At 35.0% G+C, this 9,197-nt stretch overlaps 1 protein-coding gene across 4 annotated transcripts in view; it reads left to right on the top strand.

The window, feature by feature from the left end:
* Window positions 1-1,124: 1,124 nt before the first annotated feature.
* The window catches only part of LOC150108098 (beta-1,4-galactosyltransferase galt-1), a 106,514-nt gene continuing 98,441 nt past the window's right edge, over window positions 1,125-9,197 (top strand). For all 4 annotated transcript variants that reach the window (XR_016550643.1, XM_090415583.1, XM_090415582.1 and 1 more), the window contains exons 1-2: window positions 1,125-1,242; window positions 2,039-2,448. The gene's annotated coding sequence lies outside the window, so the exon portion shown is untranslated. The remainder of the gene's footprint in view (window positions 1,243-2,038; window positions 2,449-9,197) is intronic.

The following is a 9,197-nucleotide window of genomic DNA, read 5'->3' as shown; positions in this document are numbered from 1 at the left end:
TTTTTAATTTAAATTTCTAATTTATTTTTAATTTAATTTAAATTTTCTAAAAATTGCTAAATTTAATTAGATATTTTAAAATAACCTAACTCCAGTTTAAGTTTTAATTTTTTTGGGGAGGGGGGGATAATGGAAGTGACCTTCAGAACACTTAGTCCGAACATGTACTCATCCCCCCCCTCTCTCTCTCTCTCTAGCTAGTTAGTCAGCCATTGTAATTCTCATGGTATATTACGACAATGTTCTAGTGGTGAATATTTTTCCAGCAAGCACCTTTCCTAGGTATCAGATGTGTGGAAGCAATACGCATTGCTAAAATAAATGCAAGATTCGCAAGTACGATATTTGAAAATTGCTTTCAAATGACAGGCAATATTTAAATATCAAGTCTGACATTTCGTAGTTGTTCCTGGAAGTGTTACTTTTCGTAGAAATAAAAACAAAATAATAACTAATTCCAGGATATATAGTTTAAATCTTGTAATGAATTTCAAAAAAAAAAAAAAAGTTATAACCTTTTTAGGAAATTTTATAATATTTATTTAATGTAAATTTTAATAGTTATTTTTCCATGTTTTAAAAATGTCTCTTACGTAACGAACACATTAATTATCAGAATCGATAAACTTTCTTTACCGATAAGGAATATACAACATAATAATTCATATATAACATAAAAAAGAATATTACGTTTTTTTTTGTTTTATTTTCAATTCTCTGAGTAGTTTTACAATAATACTTATTTATTTATTAATATCGATGGTTTCGGTGGCGCCACTACATGGCGCTCTCATCCTGCTATATACTACCAGACATTCCACTCACGCGGAGAAGCGCATTTTTATTACGTAATTCTCTAACTTTGCTTTGTTTAGGTGTTTGTTAAAGAATACGATAAATATTCTTTATCGTACTATTCTCGAGGGCTATCTTTATCGTTTATTCGTGGATCTTTTCAGCGTCGAATCACCATTATTTATTTATTTATATGTAATATTTTATTTTATATACAGTATCCCCAAAGTCTTCATATTTTTCAACAGACGAATAATTCTCTGTGATATCATTTTTAGCAGACGAATAAAATCAACGGTATATCAACGGTTTATACAGGAACTAGTTTAGTGGTTGAAAAGTGAATAAAAATGGATGTTTGGTTCGAGAAAATAATAACCACAACAGAAAAATATTTGTGAATTATCATTTATTCCTTTGATTTTGGAATAGCACTTGTTTAAAAAGGTATATCGTTTATCATTAATGCTTTATTTACACTAATTGTTCTTAATTTAAACTAATTTATTATCAGACTCGAATAATTAAAATTATAAAAATAATACAATTTTGCTAAGAAGCTGGGTAATATTTTAAACCGATAATTATCATATTGAAAAGAACTGTGTGTCAGATATGATTTATTTTGGTTGATAATAATAATCGGATTGTTAATAAAAGAAACGCGGCTGCTTTTAAAGTGATTTCGAAGTCATTCCTTTATATTTAAGCGTTATAGTTTTATAAGATGTTAGAAATGTATTTCATTGTAACTATAACAAGAAAATGTATCCAGTTCTTTTCCCAGTAATTCTTCAATGAATTTTCCGTTGCTTCAAGTTTTCAGTCATGCTAATTTTGGCCTCAAAGCAACACGTCAAGTCTGTTAGCTGCTCCAGATGGCCTACCAGTGGGACGTGAAGAGAGGGGTTTTGAACTTTGACAAAAGGATACGAGAGTGTCAACCGTTTTATATATAGATATATATCTTTTGATCGGAGCGACACCTATTATGTGTGTCGGAAAGAATATCGATCACTATGCCCACGACTCTTTTCAGTGTTGAGCGCCTACCAATAGAGTGGCAGATGGGAAATTTTGCTGCCAAAATCATTATTTCTTACACAACCATTTCTTAGGGTCTGCCGTTCACTAAAAAATACAATGATAATAGCATCGAATGGCGAATAAAACCACATAACAAACTGTGGTAGACGTAAGTGTTAGAAACACGCATAGAGATTTTTTTTCTTTTTTTTTTTAGGAGGGCCGTAACAACTCGGAAATGAGTAAAAAGTCTATTCCGGAGATTTCCCGCACATTGCGCATGTGTGAATCATCCATCGTTGTAGCAGCAGACGCTGCGCGGAGAACGGCGCGCACAGCCTGCGATTATTCCACACAGTTTATAGGGATAGAGGTCTCCTCCGTAACACACTATCTCCGACTTTCTTCCCGCTAAGCCATCCGAGAGTGTGAAGGTGAAAATATGTGGACTCTCTCAATGGTAAGGATATGTTGTGGTGTCAAGTTAGGAGCGAAATGAAGATTTATAAACACACGGTATGTTTTGGGAAGGGTCGCTACGAAGAACGACAATGACGTCATCCGTGCTTGTCCTCATGTTCATCTGATCACACACGGAAGAGGCATCTTCAAAGAAAAATCATATAGGTAGGTTTCCGTTCAATTTTATATATTTAGCGTTGATTGTTGTAGTTATTAAAGATTGGTTACTGTGGTATCTAGAAATAAATCGGTAATTTTAGAGTGATACGAAACCAATGTAACATGAACTGGGGATCTCCCTGAAGCATCCCTTTAAAACGAGCACATATCCGATGCGTGTAATACACCAAAGCCGTGTTCGGTAACTAAGGAACTAAGCACTGATAGTTAATTATGTAAACTTATTTATAAGCATTTGATTGTGTGTTTAAGCTGTTGTCAGAATTGTTTCTAAGTCAACATCGTTGTATATTAAATTAGTAATAGCCTTTCTCTGCATACAAATCACAATATAATAACGAGTGGATGATGTAATTGATTTCGTCTAGATACTGTCGTTCACTTCCTATTTTTCTTATTTCTCATTTTGAAGCTCTTTAGTGTTATTTACTCAGAAGGCAACATTGTCTCGTATATTGATTATTTCCACGTGATAATAGTAAAGCTTTTGTTTAAAATATGGATTGTTAGGAATGCAACTCAGGATAACTTTATATTTCAAATCGAGTTTTGGTGATAAATTGGAGATGTAGTCTATTAAATAGAATGTCAAATAATCCATAAGAAGTAAACAGATATGTTTCCATATCAGGGAACAGCATCTAAAATATGAATACTGTGAAAATCAGTACCTATAGAAATGGTATCAAACAGAGTATTTAACTGACAGAAAGAGTAAGTCTGTACCAGAGGCATACATTTTAATATTAATTTCATAATGAAATGTTGCATATCCTATAATATATTAAAACTTGGGAATAAAGGAGAGAGAGAGAGAGAGAGAAAGAAAATACCTATTAATGTACTTGAACAGGTGAAGGTTTGTGATCCTTTCAGAAAACTAGATGAGGTCGGCTGTTCCAAATCAGAGGGGATAGGGAGAAGAATATAAATCATTAAGTTTGAAACTGGCACACAATGTGTGAGTGCTGACCAAATGGCATTTTAATATATTTATAGGAACCATGGATACCAGTCTACTTGAGCACCGTTCATGGAACCCATAGACATATGACAGAGGTGTGCAGTAGAGCCTGTAGGAGAGGGATTACCAGTTTTCCCCCTTTCTGATCAGTGATTGTAAGGCTTTTCGTACACCACTCTGTTTAGAATGATCTACGCAAATCCTTCTTAAAAACCATTTCGACTTAACTAATTCAGAACAACCTTCTGAATTAGTGAAGTTTGATTCTGAACATTTAATACTGTAGATATTTAAGGTGAGTACATCACAATAAAAATTGGCCATTTATACAGAGTAAGTAGCTGTTTTCAGTGCTGGCCTTAAACTTGTAGTCTGATGCACTAAATATAATAATAAATATAAAAATTCATATTTAGTAATTATTCAAACAGATCACTGAAGTAAAGCAAATGGTCGAAGACAAAGTATTCCTCAAAGTATCAGAAAGTTAATTTTTTTCTCGACGAGAAAATCATGGAATCAATGCAATTTCGATACAAAGAACAGATGAAAATTGGTCTACTGTAATTCTCGTTCCGTGATATTTACGGAGAGAAAGATACGCATAAATTTAATGATTTCATACCAGTCTGATAAATTAATATTATTTAATATAAAGTTACATTTTAAATTATAAAATGATTATAAATAAATATCTACCAGTACTCAGAGGTATAAATTTCCTGGATTTTTTCCCAAAATATTTTTCATAAATGAGGTAGTGTAATACACAAATTGCCGCAAGGGGGGGGCGCTGCATTCGTCTTTTTTAAAGTTAAAATTTTAATATCTGAAACTGGGCATGCATCTAAATGTTTACTACTGACCAGAAAATATATGGCAATTATGAATCACGTTTCGTATCCCTTTTGAGGTACATGGACAGCTCGCATTAATGATGTAATGAATGAATGGCTTTTTCAAAACATTAACGAAATGCTGAATGATACAGCTAATTTTAGGAGTACTTCATAATAATGAATTTTAGTTTGACAAAGCCTCTTGGGAAACTCCGCACGTTTGTGTTTTTATTTTTACCAGAGAAACAAAAGTGACATGAAAATTCGTTTAATTTGAATATAAATTATTAATTGAATTAAATCTATTGTTAACTATAATATTTAACAAAAATCCTTGAGATATTTTTAAAATAACTTAAAAATTTTGGTAAAATACTTGAACTATTTCCAACAGTTTTTATTTTATTCTATAATATATAATAAATTGAAATATGTAGGGTAGTTAATTGAGTGGGAAAAAAAGCAAAGGAGCTATGGCGAGGTGACCCGTACAAATAGACCAATACCTGAAAAAAAATCAAAGAATAGCATCTAAAAATCTAACAGCTATTATTATGGCCTCACTAGCTAACATGCTACAAGATGCTACAAGATTTCAGCCTGTCAAACCTTACTGCAACCTCCACTAAAAGATTTCTTCGTGAAACGCAAGTCATTCTCACAGCTCTCATAAATGAATAGTAACAAACTCATTCCAGCATCTTTTCAGATCGTTGCTTGGAATGCAAATGGCCTCAAAAACAAAATTTTGGAACTCTGAGATTTCACATACAGGTATCAACCAGATGTTATATTAATCAGTGAAACTCATTTAAGACCCTCAGACAATCCTAAAATAAGGGATTATCGCCTATACAGAAATGATAGATTACTCTACAGAGGCGGTGGCACTACCATCTTCATTAAAAATTACATTGAGCAAAAGTCTGTGAGCAACCCTTCAACCACTAACCTTGAGATCACAGGCGTGGAAGTAGTCACCAGCTCCACTGGCAAACTGAAAATCTACTCAGCTTACAACCCTCCCCAAAAATCTCTGCTACACTCTAACCTAAATGCCATCTTATGCGTCAGAGAGCCCACCATTATAGCCGGAGATCTAAACTCCTAGCACCCTGCATGGAATTGTACAACCACCAACAAGAATGGTTGCATCCTTTCCAATTACTTAGGATCAAGCATAGTGTTGTGGCAGGCCGCACCGATCCAACTCATCTCAGTAACTTTGGCACTGCTGACATCCTGAATATAGCTATCCTGCAGGATATCAAACTTCAATACAGCATTATATCTATGGATGAACTATCATCCGATCACAACCCAATTCTACTACAACTGGGAAAACAAGAATACCTGTCTCCTCCTTCTCACTCCTACACAGTATAGGAAAGACTGTCAACAGCACTCAAGTATTATATTGGACCTGTTCCTCACATACGCACTAAAGAAGTAGAAACTGCAGTTACAAATCTCACACAACAAATTAATTCTACAATAAAGGTAGCTACCTCCTACAAATCTTCCCGCAAGCCAGATCGTTTGCCTGAAGACATCATGAACTTGATCAGAGACAAAAACAGATCTAGGAAAAGATTCCATAACATGTGTGCACCACAAGATAAAACAGCTCTAAACAGATTAAATGGGGCAGTAAGAGATGCACTCAAAGCTCATAGAGACCAAGTATGGGATGAAATGTTATTTTCCATTTCACCTACTGATCACTCCATCTGGAGACTACTGAAAAATATCAGAATCAAAGACAGATCCCTTCCTCCAATATTCTCTGACCAGGGCCTTGCTCACACAGATGTAGACAAAGCAGAAATTATAGCAAACAAATTGGAGGAGCAATGCAGGCCTTCGTATGAAAACCTTGACTTTGACCACATATATAAGATTCACAGCAAGGTCAGACACTCACTCAAATTTCCTATCACCAGCACTGACCAAGCACTGACCATATTGCACCAACATCACCTGCTGAGATATATGACATTATTAAAAAAATTAAATAACAAAAAAAAAAGCTCCTGGGCCAGACGGCATTACTAATCGGGTGATCAAACGTCTGCGCCGAAAAGTAGTAGTGCACCTGACCACAATTATAAATGCAATCCTAAGTCTTCACTATTTTTCTTCCACCTGGAAACTGGCCGATGTAATTCCTATACATAAGCCAGGCAAGGATCCTCACCTGCCTCAAAATTATCAGTCTCATCTCCAACCTAGGCAAGATTGCGGAGAAGGTCATCCTCGCACGTCTTCAAGCCTCAATAAATGAACTAGACATCTTTCCTAAAGAGCAGTTCGGATTTCGGCAATACCACAGTACTACTCACCAAATCCACAGAATTGTGGAATACATTACTACCAGCTACAACTGGCGTCAATACACGGGAGCTGTTTTCCTTGACCTATCCAAAACATTTGACAAAATATGGCACTTTGGATTGCTACGTAAATTTATCTCAGCTTATATCTCAATGAAATTGTCAGCAACCCATCTTGGCTGGAGTGCCACAGGGATCACTACTGGCTCCATTGCTATTCTCTGTATACATATCTGATATCCCACACAACCCAATGACATCCATCATGGCCCTGTATGCAGATGACACAGAATTATTAGTCAGATCTCTTCGATCATATTTCTTTACTAGAAAACTTCCAGAAAACCTTCTCAAATTAGAAAGATGGTTCTCCAAATGGGGACTGCAAGTAAATCCCCTAAAAACTTCAGTTATTCTCTTCACAAAAATGTCGATATCTCCTGTAGGAGACATCTTATTATTCAACACCAAAATTCCCTGGCAGACGGAAACAAAATACTTAGGTGTCGTCCTCGACAAAAAATTAACTTTTAACCAACACATCAAGGCTACGTGTACAAAGGCATCTAAAGCCATCGCTCATATCTTCCCCCTAATTAACAGGAACAGCAAGCTAAACATCAGAATCAAACTGCTTTTATACCAGCTGACGATTCGTCCTATAGTTACTTATGCTTCTCCAGCCCCTGAAGCTACACCTCCACTACAAATATTATCAAATTGCAACGGGTTCAGAACAAATGCTTGAGAATGATCCTAAACGCCCCATGGTTCGTCAGAAATCATCAACTTCACCGAGATAAAAATATTCCTTATATCTTCTCCTTACAAACTTTAGCTGCAAAGTTCTTCCTAAAGACGTCCACTCATCCCAATGATCTAGTTCAGCAAGCTGTAATCTATGAGCCTACGGATACATTCAAACACAAAAGACCAAAAGCCATTTTAACTCCCTTCAGTGATGTATAATCTCCATGCCCATTCTGGGCGAGCAAACTGCTCATGATATTTTGGCATCGATTAAATGTGTTTGTTTGTAATATTTTCAGTACATCGCAAACTACATATGTCCGACTGGATATATCCAATGACTAGCAAACTAGGCGCCTCTAATACATTGTCTTTTTCCATCCCTTTTTTCCTTCACGGATGTAAGAGGCTTGCTTACATTTCAACAAGACTGAGTTAACAAATCGTTGAAGGGTCGTCTTCCCTTTTGAGAAACTTCTTCCACAATCAGAAAATGCACCCAAATGGCAAACATAATATAAATATAAAAGAGAGCTGAGATGAGTTGAAGAAAAATATATTTAGTGGTAGATCGTGTCTGGATGAGAATGCATCTTTCTTTATCTTAGAGCTATGTCAAACATATCGATAAATCATAGCGGATATAAAAACATTTTAACATAAGATTTTTAAACATGTCAGAATTAATCGACTTTATGAAAGATAAACAAGAATAGGGTGTTTTTGTAAAATTAAATTTATTATGGAGTTCATGGGATGGTAATGGAAATTATATTGTAATTTTTATAGTTCATTCCTAAATATACAAGTAAATAATCATACCAAGGCTCTTTTGTCATCGCATTTATTACATCCGTTGATCTTGTAGCCGTTGTGAGCATGCGCATATAGACATTGTTTTATGCGAATTTGTCATTAAATAGTTCGACTGAAACGACAAATTTTAATAGCGATTCTAAATACCAAACAATATTAAATTCCATCGTGCAAAAGAGTTATTAAGGGTCCAACTGCAATCAAAATTGTGATGCGTCGATAAATTGTAATAGAAATATTCTCCCCTTTACATTGTAACCATTGGACAGAGGCCATCGAAAGATTTGGAGAAACTCGTGTGGTTGCTTTTGATTCACGTCAAATACCCAAGACATTTGACGTGTTTGGAATCGTGGCCTTCTTACCAAAGTACCATCTTATGAGCTCCTGCCTAGCTTTTGTGGTTGGATTACCAACTTCCTCTCTGGTCATCCATTGCGTGTCATGATGTCATCATATAATGTGATCATCGAAATCAACTTCTTATGTTCTTCCCTCATTCCAATTACACCATTCTTGGAACGGCCTGCGTCGTATTGTTTTACCAATGACCTCAACACAGACCCCAATTTTTCAACAAACTTGTTAACAGATTCCATATTTCTGCTTGACCATTCGTCCACATGACCGAAATGTGTTATACGTTGTGTGACTTCTCGCGTGTGTGAGGATAAGATCGGAATTTATTTTTTTGTTTAATAAAATAATTTGGTAATTATTAATATAAGTTCGAATCGTAGTTTTTTTTTTCAACATGAAAATCATTTCATTGAATCAACAGTGAAACTATACGGATATCTTTCTGTGAACATTATAATTCCGAAAAACTATTAAATTCCATCCAGCCAGAGAAGAATTATTGCAATATTTTTGGATACGTTTTGTTTCCTTGTGTCCACGAAATGGTACGATTGTTATCAAACTGAGATAGTTCGATAAAAAGTTCGGTAAATTTTGCAACGACGAAATTTGAATAAAATCCCGGATGTACTGAAGGACAGAGAAATTGAATCTTATGGTTACTTACGTAAT

The sequence above is a fragment of the Typopeltis vanoorti genome, chromosome 3 (genome assembly GCF_054136105.1).
Source record: "Typopeltis vanoorti isolate ZY-2024b chromosome 3, IOZ_Tvanoo_1.0, whole genome shotgun sequence".
Taxonomy (NCBI): Eukaryota; Metazoa; Arthropoda; class Arachnida; order Uropygi; family Thelyphonidae; genus Typopeltis; species Typopeltis vanoorti.
This window is presented reverse-complemented; position numbering and strand designations above follow the sequence as displayed.